The sequence below is a fragment of the Panthera uncia genome (genome assembly GCF_023721935.1).
Source record: "Panthera uncia isolate 11264 chromosome A3 unlocalized genomic scaffold, Puncia_PCG_1.0 HiC_scaffold_11, whole genome shotgun sequence".
NCBI lineage: Eukaryota > Metazoa > Chordata > Mammalia > Carnivora > Felidae > Panthera > Panthera uncia.
Window position 1 is genome coordinate 88,486,595 of NW_026057578.1, and position 16,540 is coordinate 88,503,134.

The following is a 16,540-nucleotide window of genomic DNA, read 5'->3' on the forward strand; positions in this document are numbered from 1 at the left end:
AAACCTATTATCTCTCAGATTTACTGGATTTAGGCAACTTATGGTTTCATCATAACACTATAGCTCATCACAAGTTGTGATCACCTTGTAATTCCTGAGTGAACATCCTCAAAAGAAGGGAACATGAACTTATGGGTCCTAGTTGAGGAACCAATGCCACCTCTACACACGTTTATGACAAACTGCCATTAGGAGCTTTGATAGATATGTTCTTATTCTTGTAGGCATTTATTGCTGTGTTGGTCAGGACAGGCTTTGTTATGATGCAGTAACAAACAGCCCTATACTCTTAGTGGCTTAAAGCAACATATTTATTTCTTACAATGCTTGAAGGAAATTGTGACACATGCTGCAAGGATAAACCTTGAGGACATGATGAGAAGGTGACCAGGGGCCGGGGGTGAGGAGAACGGGGAGTGATTGTTTAATGGGGACAGAGGTTTTACAAGGTTTTACAAAAAAAGTTTCGCAAAAGAGTTCTGGAGACAGATGGTGCTGATGGTTGCATAACAGTATGAATGTATTTAAAGGTGATTAAGATGGTAAGTTTTATGTTATGTGGATTTTATCACAATAAAAATATTGGAAAAGAAAATGATTAAGACACAGTCCCTGCCTCCTTGAAACTCCTAATTCAGTGGAGAGGCAGACTAGTGAGCAGAGAACAACACATTTTGAAAAGCACTGCTGTCAAAACAGATGAGCATAAGGGAAGGGAAAAAAAATAATATAAAAACAGGGAGGGGGACAAAACAGAAGAGACTCATAAATATGGAGAACAAATTGAGGGTTACTGGAGGGGTTGTGGGAGGGGGGGATGGGCTAAATGGGTAAGGGGCACTAAGGAATCTAATCCTGAAATCATTGGTGCACTATATGCTAACTAATTTGGGTGTAAATTTAAAAAAATAAAAAATAAAACAAAACAAGTTAAAAAAGAAAAGAAAAGAAAAGAAAAGCACTGCTGTCAGAGTGTGTCCCAAATCTCAAGGAACCCGAAGATGCCCCTTTCTGTATATATGTCTTCTTAACTGGAAGTTTGAGAAACAGACTTGAGACATCAACAAAAGGCTTTGTGCCCCCTGACTGGACTTCCCTGAAATGACTGAGACAGTCTAGCATAGTGTAGTCTAGTGAGACCTATGTGGCTCCTTTGGTCTTTGTTATGTATCCAATTTTACACAACAAAACAAGATGTTCCCTGGGCTACAACTGACAAAGATAAAAAAAAAAAAAAGGGCGCCTGGATGGCGCAGTCGGTTAAGCGTCCGACTTCAGCCAGGTCACGATCTCGCGGTCTGTGAGTTCGAGCCCCGCGTCAGGCTCTGCGCTGATGGCTCGGAGCCTGGAGCCTGTTTCCGATTCTGTGTCTCCCTCTCTCTCTGCCCCTCCCCCGTTCATGCTCTGTCTCTCTCTGTCCCAAAAATAAATAAAAAACGTTGAAAAAAAAAAAAGATTGATGATACTTCATGACTTGGTGCTGATAAGGGTTTGGGGTGGGAAATTGAGTATTCGCCTATCCTATTTTGGGAAGTGAAATTGGTACAGGCCCTATGGAAGGCAATCTGGTGATATCAAACACTTTAAAATGTGTACATCATTTGACCCAGTATTTACATGTCTAGAAATTTATTTAAAAAATTTTTTTTAAAGTTTATTTATTTATTTTGAGAGAGACAGAGACAGCGCAAGTGGGGAAGGGGCAGAGAGAGAGAAGGAGAGAGAGAATCTCAAGCAGGCTCTGCACTTCTAGTGCAGAGCGGGATGCAGGGCTCAGACCCACAAAACCGCGAGACTGACCTGAGCCAAAACCGAGAGTCTGACACTTAACCCACTGAGCCACCCAAGTGCCCCATCTATTAAGGAAATAACAGTATAAGTGTGCAAAGATGTATTTCTAAAGGATTTCATTTTAGTATCGTAAGCTTAAAATATTAGAAAAATCCAATCATTTAACAAGAGAAATTTGGTTAAAGAAGACTCAATGTTGACTTGGAAGAAATGTCAATTTGGAACAACATTGTTAGGTGAAAAAAAAAAAGAGAAAACCATGGGAGCTGGCCTGGCATTTCTGTGAGGCTGTGGAGTTCTGTTTCACAGCACAGCAACATTAGTAAGGCCACCGTGATATGATGGAGCAGATAAAAACAAGACCACTCTGTAATCATGTCTGCAAACAGACAAAACAGGAACACTGTCCAAACCACAAAAATGACCAAGCACGCACCCTTCCTGGTTAATAGTAGGGACTGCTGTTCCTATCTTTAGCCTTGCGCCTCACGTTACTTTGCCCTCCTTCTGGATGACATTTATTAAGGTACCCAATCATAGAATTGTCTTGCTGCCAGGAAACAGCCAATTCAGAGCAGAGCCCTGCTTCCTTAAACCTTCCTGTAGATTGCCGAGCTCAAACCCAAATCCTTTAAATTCTAACAGCCTCTTACTGAAATGCCTGCAGTTTCCATGGTGTGTGTTCTCCCTCACTGCAGAGTGAGAAGCTCAAGTGCAGGTGTGTTCATGGTGGTCTTTGGTTTGAATGACAACCTGTAGAGTCCATTTTGTTTGTAATAGCTATGCATTTCCATTGTCATAAAAAAATGTGTGGAATAATACACACCAAGCTGTTAGCACACGGTTATCCATGATGAAGGATTTTTTTTTTTAACAATATGCATGGATTGAGAGAGAGAGAGAGAGAGAGAACTGGAAGAAGAAAAAAGAAAGCAGAATGAAGAGAGAATGATGTTGATGACAGTGGCAGTGGTTCTAAATGAAGTATTAAGTGTCGAGAATAATGTTATTAGATGATCTTTATTTTCTTTAAATTTTCTATAATGAATATGCATTATATTTGAATACGAAAAATAATAGAAGTTTATTTTATTTTATTATTATTGTCTTTTTGAGAGGGAAAGAATACCCACTTGAAAGGGGAAGAAGAGGGGCACCTGGGTGGCTTGGTCGGTTAGGCGTCCGACTTCGGCTCAGGTCATGATCTCACGGTCCGTGGGTTCGTGCCCCGCGTCGGGCTCTGTGCTGACCGCTCAGAGCCTGGAGTCTGTTTCGGATTCTGTGTCTCCCTCTCTCTCTGCCCCTCCCCTGTTCATTCTCTGTCTCTCTCTGTCTCAAAAATAAATAAACGTTAAAAAAAATTAAAAAAAAAAAAGGGGAAGAGGAGAGAGAGGGAGAGGAAGAGAGAGAGAATTATATCTATATCTATATCTATATCTGTATCTATATATCTATATCATCTACATCTACATATTTTAATTTACATCCAAGTTAGTTAGCATATAGTGCAACAATGATTTCAGGAGTAGATTCCTTAATGCCCCTTACCCATTTATCCCATTCCCCTCCCCCCATAACCCCTCCAGCAACCCTCTGTTCTCTATATTTAAGAGTCTCTTACGTTTTGTCCCCATCCCTGTTTTTATATTGTTTTGCTTCCCTTCCCTTATGTTCATCTGTTTTGTCTCTTAAAGTCCTCATATGAGTGAAGTCATATGATTTTTGTCTTTTTCTGACTGACTAATTTCACTTAGCATAATACCCTCCAGTTCTATCCACGTAGTTGCAAATGGCAAGATTTCATTCTTGATTGCTGAGTAATACTCCATTGTATGAATATACCACATCTTCTTTATCCATTCATCCATCGATGGACATTGGGCTCTTTCATACTTTGGCTATTGTTGATAGTGCTGCTATAAACATGGGGGTAAATGTGTCGCTTTGAAACAGCACACCTGTATCCCGTGAATAAATGCCTAGCAGTGCAATTGTTGGGTTGTAGGGTAGTTCTATTTTTAATTTTTTGAGGAACCTCCATACTGTTTTCCAGAGTGGCTGCACCAGTTTGCATTCCCACCAACACTGCAAAAGATCCTCTTTCTCCGCATCCTTGCCAACATCTGTTGTTGCCTGTTGTTAGCCATTCTGACAGGTGTAAGGGGGTATCTCATTGTGGTTTTGATTTGTATTTCCCTGATGATGAATGATGTTGAGCATCTTTTCATGTGTCGGTTGACCATCTGGATGTCTTCCTTGGAGAAGTGTCTATTCATGTCTTTCACCCATTTCTTCACTGGATTTTTGTTTTTTGGGTGTTGAGTTCGATAAGTTCTTTATAGATTTGGGATCTAACTCTTTATCTGATATGTCGTTTGCAAATACCTTCTCCCATTCTGTCGGTTGCCTTTTAGTTTTGCTGATTGTTTTCTTCCCTGTGCAGAAGCTTTTTATTTTGATGAGGTCCCAGTAGTTCATTTTTGCTTTTGTTTCCCTTGCCTCCGGAGATGTGTTGAGTAAGAAGTTGCTGCAGCCAAGGTCAAAGAGGTTTTTGCCTGATTTCCCCTTGAGGGTTTTGATGGCTTCCTGTCTTATATTTAGGTCTTTCATCCATTTTGAGTTTATTTTTGTGTATGGTGTAAGAAAGTGGTCCAGGTTCATTCTTCTGGCCATGTCTCTGTCCAGTTTTCCCAGCACCACTTGCTGAAGAGACTGTATTTATTCCATTGGATATTCTTTCCTGCTTTGTCAAAGATTAGTTGGTTATACGTTTATGGGTCCATTTCTGGGCTCTCTATTCTGTTCCAATGATCTGATTGTCTGTACTTGCGCCAGTACCATACTGTCTTGATGATTACAGCTTTGTAGTATAGCTTGAAGTCCAGGATTGTGATGCCTCCTGCTTTGGTTTTCTGTTTCAAGATTGCTTGGCTATTTGGGGTCTTTTCTGGATCCATACAAATTTTAGGATTATTGGTTCTAGCTCTGTGAAGAATGTTGGTGTTATTTTGATATGGATTGCATTCAATATGTAGATTGCTTTGGGTAGTATCAACATTTTAACAATATTTGTTCTTCCTATCCAGGAGCATGGAATCTTTTTCCATTTTTTGGTGTCTTCTTCAATTTCTTTCATAAGCTTTCTATAGTTTTCAGTGTATAGAATTTTCACCTCTTTGGTTAGATTTATTCCTAGCTATTTTATGGTTTTTGGTGCAATTATAAATGGGATCGATTCCTTGATTTCTCTTTCTGTTGCTTCATTGGTGGTTTATAGGAATGCAACCGATTTCTGTGCATTGATTTTATATCCTGCAACTTTGCTGAATTCTTGAATCGTTCTAGCAGTTTTTTGGTGGAATCTTTTGGGTTTTCCATATAGAGTATCATGTCATCTGTGAAGAGTGAAAGTTTGACTTCCTCCTGGTCGATTGGGATGCCTTTTATTTCTTTGTGTTGTCTGATTGCAGAGGCTAAGACTTCCAATACTATGTTGAATAACAGTGAGAGTGGACATCCCTGTCTTGTTCCTGACCTTAGGGGGAATGATCTTAGTTTTCCCCATTGAGGATGATATGAGTGTTGGAGTGTTCATATATGGCTTTTATGATCTCGAGGTATGATCCCTCTATTCCTACTTTCTTGAGGGTTTTGATCAAGAAAGGATGCTGTATTTTGTCAAATGCTTTCTCTGCATCTATTGAGAGGATCATATGGTTCTTGTCCTTTCTTTTATTGATGTGATGAATCACGTTAATTGTTTTGCAGATATTGAACCAGGCTTGCATCCCAGGTATAAATCCCACTTGGTCGTGGTGAATGATTTTTTTAACGTAGTGTTGGATCTGGTTGGCTAATATCTTGTTGAGGATTTTTGCATCCATGTTCATCAGGGAAATTGGTTTATAGTTCTCTTTTTTAGTGGGGTCTCTGTCTGGTTTTGGAATCCAGGTAATGCTGACTTCCTAGAAAGAGTTTGGAAGCTTTCCTTCCATTTCTATTTTGTGGAACAGCTTCAAGATTTTAGGTGTTAACTCTTCCTTCAATGTTTGGTAGAATTCCCCTGGAATGCCATCTGGCCCTGGACTCTTGTGTTTTTGGGGGGAGATTTTTGATTACTAATTTGATTTTCTTACTGGTTATGGGTCTGTTCAAATTTTCTATTTCTTCCTGTTTCAGTTTTGGTAGTGTATATATTTCTAGGAATTTATCCATTTCTTCCAGATTGCCCATTTTATTGGCATATAACTGCTCATAATATTCTCTTATTATTGTTTTTATTTCTGCTGTGTTGGTTGTGATCTCTCCTCTTTCCTTCTTGATTTTATTTATTTGGGTCCTTTCCTTTTTCTTTTTGATCAAACTGGCTAGTGGTGTATCAATTTTGTTAATTCTTTCAAAGAACAAGCTTCTGGTTTCATTGATCTGTTCTACTGGTTTTTTTTGTTTGTTTGTTTGTTTGTTTCGATAGCAAGGATTTATGCCCTAATCTTTATTATTTACTATTTTCTGCTGGTTTTGGGTTTTATTTGCTGTTCTTTTTCCAGCTCTTCAAGGTGTAAGGTTGAGTTGTGTATATGAGACCTTTCTTCCTTTTTAGGAAGGCCTAGATTGCTATATACTTCCCTCTTATGACTGCCTTTGCTGTGTCCTAGAGGTTTTGAGCTGTGGTGTTATCATTTTCATTGGCTTCCATGTATGTTTTAATTTCGTCTTTAACTTCTTGGTTAAACCATTCATTCTTTAGTAGGATGGTGTTCAGTCTCCAAGTATTTGTTAACTTTCCAAATTTTTTCTTGTGGTTGATTTCGAGTTTCATAGCGTTGTTGTCTGAAAATATGCATGGTATGATCTTGATCTTTTTGTATTTACTTTGGGCTGATTTGTGTCCCAGTATATGGTCTATTCTGGAGAACGTTCCATGTGCACTGGAGAAGAATGTATATTCTGCTGCTTTAGGATGAAATGTTCTGAATATATCTGTTAAGTCCATCTGGTCCAGTGTGTCATTCAAAGCCATTGTTTCCTTGTTGATTTTTTGATCAGATGATCTGTGCATTGCTGTGAGTGGGGTATTGAAGTCTCCTACTATTATGGTATTACTATCGATGAGTTTCTTTATGTTTGTGATTAATTGATTTATATATCTGGGTTCTCACACATTTGGAGCATAAATGTTTACAATTGTTAGGTCTTCTTGGTGGATAGACCCCTTGATTATGATATAATGCCCTTCTACATCTCTTGATACAGTCTTTATTGTCAAGTCTAGATTGTCTGATGTAAGTATGGCTACTCTGGCTTTCTTTTATTGACCATTAGCATGATAGATGGTTCTCCATCCCCTTAGTTTCAATCTGAAGGTGGCTTTAGGTCTAAATTGGGTCTCTTGTAAACAGCATATAGATGGATCTTGTTTTCTTATCCATTCTGTTACCCTATTTCTTTTGATTGGAGCATTGAGCCCATTGATGTTTAGAATGAGTACTGAAAGATATGAATTTATTGTCATTATGATGTTTGTAGAGTTGGAGTTTCTGGTAGTGTTATCTGGTCCTTTCTAATCTTTGTTGCTTTTGATACATACATATATATATATATTTTTTTTTTCCATCTTTTCTCCCCTCAGAGAGTCCCCCTTAAAATTTCTTGTGGGGCTGGCTTAGTGGTCACAAACTCCTTTAATTTTTTTTTTTTCTGGGACAATTTTTATCTCTCCTTCTCCTTCTATTTTGAATGACAGCCTTGCTGGATAAAGAATTCTTGGCTGCATGTTTTTTTTTTTTTTTTTTATTCAGCACACTGAATATATCCTGCCACTCCTTTCTGGCCTGCCAAGTTTCTGTGGATAGGTCTGCTGAAAACCTGATCTGTCTTCCCTTGTAGGTTAGGGACTTTTTTCCCCTTGCTGCTTTCATGATTCTCTACTTGCCTGAGTATTTTGTGAATTTGAGTATGATATGCCTTGTTGATGGTCAGTTTTTGTTGAATCTAATTGGGTCCTCTGTGCTTCCTGGATTTTGATGTCTGTGTCTTTCCCAAGGTTAGGAAAGTTTTCCGCTATGATTTGCTCACATAACCCTTCTACCCCTATTTCTCTCTCTTCCTCTTCTGGGACCCCTATGATTCTGATGTTGTTCCTTTTTAATGAGTCACTGATTTCTCTAATTCTTAAATAGTGCTCTTTTGCCTTAATCTCCCTCTTTTTTTCTGCTTCATTGTTCTCTATAAGTTTGTCCTCTATATCGCTGATTCTCTGTTCTGTCTCATCCATCCTTGCCGCCGCTGCATCCATCCATGATTGCAGCTCAGTTATACTATTTTTAATTTCATTCTGGCTATTTTTTACTTCTTTTATCTCTGCAGAAAGGGATTGTAATCTATTTTCGACTCCAGCTAGTATTCTTGTTATCGTGATTCTAAATTCTGGTTCAGACATCTTGCTTGTATCTGTGTTGGTTAAATCCCTGGCTGTTGTTTCTTCATGCCCTTTCTTTTGGGGTGAATTCCTTCGTTTTGTCATTTTGAAGGGAGAAAAGGAATTAATGAGGTAGAAAAATTGAAATTAAAAAGAAATTAAAATAAAAAAATATTTAATTAAAAAAATTTAAAACACACACACACACACACACACAAATCGAATAAATGATGCTAGATCCTACGTGTGTTTTGGTCTGGGTGTTGAAAGTGGTTTGACAGATTAGAGAAGAAAAAGGGGGGGAGAAAAAAAATTGTTTGAGAATTTGAAAAAATGAATATACTGAAGTAGACTAAAATGAGATGATGGGAGTAAAATAGAATTTGAAAAAATATACACAAAAGTAAAGAATATAGTAGAAAAAATTAAACAAAAACATTTCTAATAAAAATTAAAAATAAATATGATTTTTTTCTTTTTCTGTATTCAAGAAAAAGAAAAGAAATTAAAAAGAGAAAAAAGATTAAAAAAATAAAGAAGAGGAAATTGAAAATTTGAAACAGTGAATACACTGTAGTAGACTAAAATAAAATGATGGGAGTAAAATGGAATTTGAAAAAATTTACACAAAAGTGAAAACTATAGTAATAAAAATTTAAAATGTTTTTAATACAAATTGAAAATAAAGATGAATGTTTTCTCTTTCTGTATTCAAGAAAAAGAAGTGTAAAAGAGAAAAAAAAAAGAAAGAAAATTGAATAGATGGACCTGCTAACAGATTGAAGTAGGACTGAAATTGCTTTGTTTTCCGCTAGGAGTCAGTCTATGTAGTGCTTTATAGTCCATAAACTAAGCCGGTGGTGAGACTTGTGCTCTTGGAGAGCAAAGTTGGCCCAGTTGGGCAGGGCTCAGTGTAATGACTCCGCTCTCCACTAGATGGCGCTGCTAGCCTACTGGGGTGGATTATTGCGGCGCTCGTAGGTGCATATGCGCATGCGCGTGAACGGTGAAAATGCCGTACCCAGCTACCCAGTCTGTTCTCTCAGATCAGCAATCGCGCACCCGTCCTCTGTCTTCAGCTTTCCTTCACTCCCCGCTTTCTCACTCTCCGTGACCAAGCCCCAGGCAGTACCTCTCTCCCTAGTTTTGTCTCAGATGCGGCTGTTTTCCCCGGCCCCTTACTTCCGGAGGACTGTGGCTTTGACCTGTTCTGCCCCTCTGCAGGAGGGTCTCACCAAGCAATGGCCAAATGAGCAATGACTGAATGTTGGCTGCACCCAGGAACACCTGCTGGACCCTGTTGCTGCCGGTGCCCCGAGACTGCAGCCAGCCTGCCCCAGAAAAAGTTCACGAGATAGTGTAGCAGCAGTGTTTCAGGGATTATGGAAAATCACAACACACATCTGGCACCAGGCTTCACCCTTAACCACCTTGTTCCAGCACCAGTGAATGTAGCCGTTTTCTGGGGTCTGCTGGGACCAGGTGGCTTCAACAGTCTCTACCAAATGTCCTTCCAGCAGTGGAACCACTTTTCCCCGAGTGGCCCTAGAACCTCCTGGACCCCACTCTGTTCCTGAGGATTCGCCCTTCCCACCAGAGCACCACCAGGTATCGAGCTGCGGAGTTGCAGACTCTGTGCTCCCCTTATTTACAGGCTTAATGGAATTTAAACCCTCTCCTCTCTCCTCTCTCCCTTTTTAGTTTAGTCCCTGCGGCTGTTTCCAATTTTCCACCTTCTCTCAGCTGCTTTTGGGAAGGGGTGCTTTTCCCATATTATCCCTCCGCCCCGCCCCCCCCCCGCCGTCTCCCTCCTCTCTCCACCCACAAAAGCCGCTCCCTGCCCCCAGCAGCTTCTCTCTCCCCAAGTTCACTCTCTGCACCGTGTACCTGCTGAATTCTGTGGTTCAGGTTGTGCAGATTGTTAATTGTGTTAATCCTCAGATCAGTTTTCTAGGTGTGCAGAGTGGTTTAGTGTTGGTCTGGCTGTATTTCATGGACGTGAGACACACAAAAAACTTCCATGCTGTTCCACCATCTTGGCTCCCCCTCCGTCCTCTAGAATGCTGGTGTTATTTTGATAGGGATTGCATTGAATATGTAAGATTGCTTTGGGTAGTATTGACATTTTAACAATATTTATTCTTCCTATCCAGGAGCATGGGATCTTTTTCCATTTTTTGGTGTTTTCTTCAATTTCTTTCATAAGCTTTCTATAGTTTTCAGTGTATAGATTTTTCACCTCTTTTGTTAGATTTATTCCTAGGTATTTTATGGTTTTTGGTGCAATTGTAAATGGGATCGATTCCTTGATTTCTCTTTCTGTTGCTTCATTGGTGGTTTATAGGAATGCAACTGATTTCTGTGCATTGATTTTATATCCCACAGCTGCTGAATTCATGGATCAGTTCTACCAGTTTCTTGGGGGAATCTTTTGGGTTTTCCATATAGAGTATCATGTCGTCTATGAAGGGTGAAAGTTTGACCTCCTTCTGGCCTATTTGGATGCCTTTTATTTCTTTGTGTTGTCTGATTGCAGAGGCTAAGACTTTCAATACTATATTGAATAACAATGGCAAGAGTGGACATCCCTGTCTTGTTCCTGACCTTAGGGGGAATGATCTTAGTTTTCCCCATTGAGGATGATATTAGCATTGGGTCATTCATATATAGCTTTTATGATCTCGAGGTATGATCCCTCTATTCCTACTTTCTTGAGGGTTTTGATCAAGAACGGATGCTGTATTTTGTCAAATGCTTTCTCTGCATCTATTGAGAGGATCATATGGTTCTTGTCCTTTCTTTTATTGATGTGATGAATCATGTTAATTGTTTTGCAGATATTGAACCAGGCCTGTATCCTAGGTATAAATCCCCTTGGTCATGGTGGATAATTTTTTTAATGTATTGTTGGAGCCAGTTGGCTAATATCTTGTTGAGGGTTTTTGCATCTATGTTAACCAGGGAAATTGGTCTATAATTCTCCTTTTTAGTGGGGTCTTTGTCTGGGTTTGGAGTCAAGGTAATGCTGGCTTCCTAGAATTCCTAGAAATTCTTAAATTGTGCTCTTTTGCTGTAGTCTCCCTCTTTTTTTCTGCTTTTTTATTCTCCATAAGTTTGGCCTCTATATCAGTGATTTGCTGGTCTGCCTCATTCACGCTTGCCGCCGTGGCATCCATTTGAGATTGCAGCTCAGTTATAGCATTTTTTATTTCATCCTGACTAGCTTTTACTTCTTTTATCTCCACAGAAAGGGATTCTAATCTGTTTTCAACCCCAGCTAGTATTCTTATTATCGTGATTCTAAATTCTGGTTCAGAATCTTGCCTGTATCTGTATTGATTAAGTCCCTGTCTGTCATTCCTTTCTACTCTTTCTTTTGGGGTGAACTCCTTTGTTTCATCATTTTGAAGGAAGAAAAGGAATTAAGGTAAACAAAATTAAAATTAGGAAATTAAAAACAACACACACAAAAAATCAAATAAATGATGCTAGATCCTAGATGTGTTTTGACCTGGTTGTTGAAGGAGGTTGATAGATTAGGGAAAGGTAAGAAAAGAAAAAAAAAGGAAAAAAAAAGGAAAATGTTTGAAAATTTGATGAAATGAATACAATGAAATAGAATAAAATGAAATAATGGAAATTAAATAGAATTTGAAAATTTCCAAAAAAGTAAAAAATATAGTAGAAAAAAATTAAAGAAATATATTTTTGATGAAAATTAAAAATAAAAATAAAATTTTCTCTTTATTCAAGAATAAGAAAAGAAAAGGAAAAGAAATTGAATAGATGAACCAGCGAACAGACTGAAATATGATTGAAATTACATCAGTTTCCTGTAGAAGTCAGACTATGAAGCACTTTATAGTCTGTAAACTAAGCAGGCGGAGAGATTAGTGTTCCTGAAGAGGGAGGTTGGCCCAGTTGGGCAGGGCTTAGTGTAACGGCTCCATCCTCCATTAGATGGCGCTGCTTAGCTTACTGGGGTGGATTGTTGTGGCACATGTAGGTGTGTATGCACATGTGTGGGAGGGGTGAAAATTGTATCAGTCTCTAATATTGGAACTCTTCTTCCTGATCAGCAATCGCCCACCTGTCCTTTGTCTCTCTGGCTTCCGTCCACTCTCTGCTTTTACAGTCCGTGACCAAGCCGTCAGGTTGCCAGGCAGCACTTCCCTCCTGAGTTTTATCTCAGATGCGGCTATATTTTCTGACCCGTCACTTCTGAGGGACTGTGGCTTTGACCTGTTCTGACCTCTGGGGGAGAGTCTCACCAAGCAATGGTCTGATGCCCGCTGGCCCTCAGGAACGTTTGTGGGACCGTGCTGCTGCTGATGTCCAGAGACTGCGTCTGGGTGCCAGCCCACCCCAGAACAAGTTCACGTGATTGTGTAGCAGTGTTTCAGGCATTATGGTAAATCTCAACACACATCTGGCACCAGGCTTCCCCCTTAATGCCCTTGTTCCAGCACCAGTGAATGTGGTTGTTCTCTGGGTTCTGCTTGGGGTGGACATACAGCCTCTACCAAATGTCCTCCCAGCAGGGGAGCCACCTCTCCCCATGTGGCCCGAGTACTCCAAGGACCTTGCTCTCTGCTCCTGGGGATTCGCCCTTCCCACAGAGCACCGCCAGGTATCGAGCTGCGGAGTTTCATACTCTGCGTTCTCTCTGTTTATAGAGTCTTAATGGAATTTAAACCCTTTCCTTTCTCCTTTCTCTCTTTTTTGTTCAGTCCCTGTGGCTGTTTCCACTTTTCTACTTTCTCTCCAGCTGCTTTTGGGAGGTGCTTTTTGCATACTTCTCCCCCTCCCCCCCCATATCTGTCCTCTCTCTGCAAGCAAAAACAGCTCCCTGCCCTCTGCAGCTTCTCTCTCCCCCAGTTCACCTCTCCACGCCATGTACCTGCTGAGTTCTGTGGTTCAGGTTGTGCAGATTGTTGTGTTAATCCTCAAATCTAGTTTTCTAGGTGTGTAGGATGGTTTAGTGTTGGCCTGGCTGTATTTCATGGATGAGAGATGCAAAAAAACTTTCCATAATATTCCGTCATCTTGGCCCCTCCCTGACAGAGAGAGAATCTTAAACAAGTTCCATACTCAGCAAGGAGCCAGAGGCTGGGCTTCATCCCACCATGGTAAGATCATGACCTGAGCTGAAATCAAGTCAGAGGCTTAACCAACTGAGCCACCCAGGTATCCCTAGAAGTTATTTTTAAATGAGAGAAAACTGTGAATAGGCAGTTGGTCTGCCTATAGGCAGCAAAAGTGTGAATAGGCAGACCACTATTTTTAAATGAGAGAAAACATGACTTTATTTTTAAATGAGAGAAAACTATTCAAGGAATACCATATGACTGTTTTTAATTTTATTTCTATGGTAGTATCTCACACCTGACTGAAATTGTACCCAAATCATTATTAGGTTTGAAGCCTTCTGGTTTTCCGAGTCAGTTGCAGTACAGTTAGGGTGCAGTAGGTGTCGCTCTTTCTCAGAGAATGGCACATTGCTATACTCCTGGGAAGTCTTCTGAACAGTGTCCATTTCTAAGTCAATTGTCTGGAGATATACCTAATCTCTAACATTTGAGTACTATGTACTTGTAATTTCCCTTCCTCTTGTTTTAATCCATGACTCAATTGAGATAAGAGGAATTACTACAGTTAAACACACTCGTTATTCCTTTCACATAGCCAGCCTATCACCACAGTAATTTGAAATACTCAGGCAGCTATTGTATACTCCACTTTAAAGATGACGAAAGTGAAGCTAACCAGGAAATTAAGTCATCAACAGTTCATTGGTCCAGCCTTCTTTCCTCTTTGTTGGCTAGTTCTAGAAATTAGCACATATGCAGCAAAACAACACTACTTGTGCTTTAAATGTATTAGTATACAAATGTATCAACAGTAAAAATACATTTGGATTTACTTTCTGAGAACTACCATCCAAATGATGAGAATCAACCCATGCTGTTTGTGCAGTCTGGTTGTATAAAGAGGAGCCCTCTCTACCTTTGGGCAAGGTGGGCAGCCTTCAGAGGTCTGGGAGTTCTTTGTGAACACGTAGGCATCCTTGGGGAACATGCTGAATGTGAGCCAGGCTTGTGCATGATTTGGGGTTATTTTTCAAATTTTTAATTTATTTTTAACTAGGAGCTATGCCCAGTGCCAAGTCCAATGCGGAGCTTGAACTAAGACCCTGAGTTAAAGATCTGAACTGAGATCAAGATGCTTAACTGACTGAGCCACCCAGAACCTGGGGTTAGCATTATGAACATCATACTGTGCTCTATGGTAGTGTCACATTCATAGGGCTGTGTGCTGCTTTTTCTGAGCTCTCAAACTTTCCCAGTCCTAGCCTGTGATCATTCTCAGGCTGTCATTTCCTGATTCCCTCTGCTTTCTCCTTTCTAGTTTGCTTTTCCTCAAATGTTATGGGGTTAGAAATCAAATAACCAAACTAGATAGAAATGCATATAAAGTAAAGTTTATCAGGTTCAAAGCTAGTCTATTTGAAGCATGTGTATTTGTGTATTTACGTCCTGGTTTGTACCCGAATTATGGAACAGTGATACTGATAGGGAGCTGGGTCTGGAGAGATGAGGAATGACTATGCCAATTTCTTTTATTTATTTATTTATTTAATTTTAAAAAACTATTTATTTATTTACTTATTTATTTTAACATTTATTTATTTTTGAGAGACAGAGAGAGACAGAGCATGAGCAGGGGAGGGGGAGAGGGAGAGAGAGAGGGAGACACAGAATCCAAAGCAGGCTCCAGGCTCTGAGCTGTTTGTTAGCACAGAGCCCGATGCGGGGCTCGAATTCATGAACTACGAGATCATGACCTGAGCTGAAGTCGGACGCTCAACCTACAGAGCCACCCAGGCGCCCCTATGCCAATTTCTTTTAAAGTCCCAATATAATCAAGGCCAACCTTGATTTTGGTCTATTGAGCCACCTTGGGACTTGGTCACTCACTCCAATACTATATCAATTTGGAGAGAATGCTCCAGGCTAGGGAGAGGATGTCTAGCTTTATGGATCTGTCCTGACTGTTCTCTGATGGTGTGGTGGCTTCTGGGCCAGGAGAGAAGTTGGTAGGGTGTGAGACGAGTATGAGGCACAAGAAGCTCCAGGGAGGGCCTGCTAGATTATGACTCAAGCTGAAACAGGGAGATGGCAAATCTAGTCCTCTTCCCAGCAGGCATCGGGACCCAGTAGGAACCTTCTTAGAACCTCCAAGGTGCAGAATGGAGACTCAGTATGAGGGATGTACCACATAGAGCAGCAACCTATGCCAGGCAATGTGTGTACAATGAGGTGGGTAGTAGATGCAGGGTTCAGACACAAAACTGTGGCCAGGAGGAATGAGGTAGCAGAACGGACCCAGTCAGCTGTCTGAAGTGCAGGACTGGGGCCCCAGTGAAGGAGAATAAGTGAGAGACATTTAAGGTCTCCAAGAGACCTGGGATGAGGTTACTGGACCTGGCAAGCTCTGCTTGTGACCTTTTAGCTCAGTAGTGAGGCAGAGAGGCCTGGCATGTGGAGGCTTGAGGCTGCCAGAATGATTTCTAAATCACCCACTGGGAAGGCAAAAACTCCTGCTGGATGACTGCAAGGAAGAGCCCTCTTAACTTCTGGTATGATGGGCAGCCTGCAGAGGGCTGGGAGTCTTTGCAGACAGCTGGGATGGGCTAGGACTGGCTGTAGGTGCTGATGCCAGGGGCCATGGTCACCTGGGGAATCAGGGCCAGACTAGGCCTTTCTGGAATCCATGGGTCTGGGGCTCCCTTCAGGGAGGAAGGGACAAGGCAGAGGCAGACCAATCTGTTTTTTTCTGGGAGATCAGGGTGAGTTGGGAATTGAACTAAGTCACAAACATTAACTGCTTTAGGAGAAACATAGCTCATCCTGACGACCTTGAAATGAGTTTGCATGTGCTCCCATGTACATGTATTTGTGGGCAAAAAGATTTATTGGTTTCTTTTTGGTCATATAAATATGCTTATTATGAAGCATTCAGAAAATACTGAAAAATGTAGAAATATAAGAACCACCTGGAACCCCATAAGCCAGAGATGTAATTTCTAGTATATTTTGGTGAATTTCCTTTCAGACTTTTTCTATGTATATATTCAACATAGGTATATACATATATATTTTTAAATTATAGTATGGTATAATTCTGTTGTGTAACCTGCTTCATCTATTTGGTACTCTATCTTGGAACTTCTATAATAATAAATGTGGTTCTACATTATCATCTTTGATCGCTACATAGGATTCTTTCTGACCTGGTATTTCTTATTTTAACTAGTCTTCTATCGCTTAA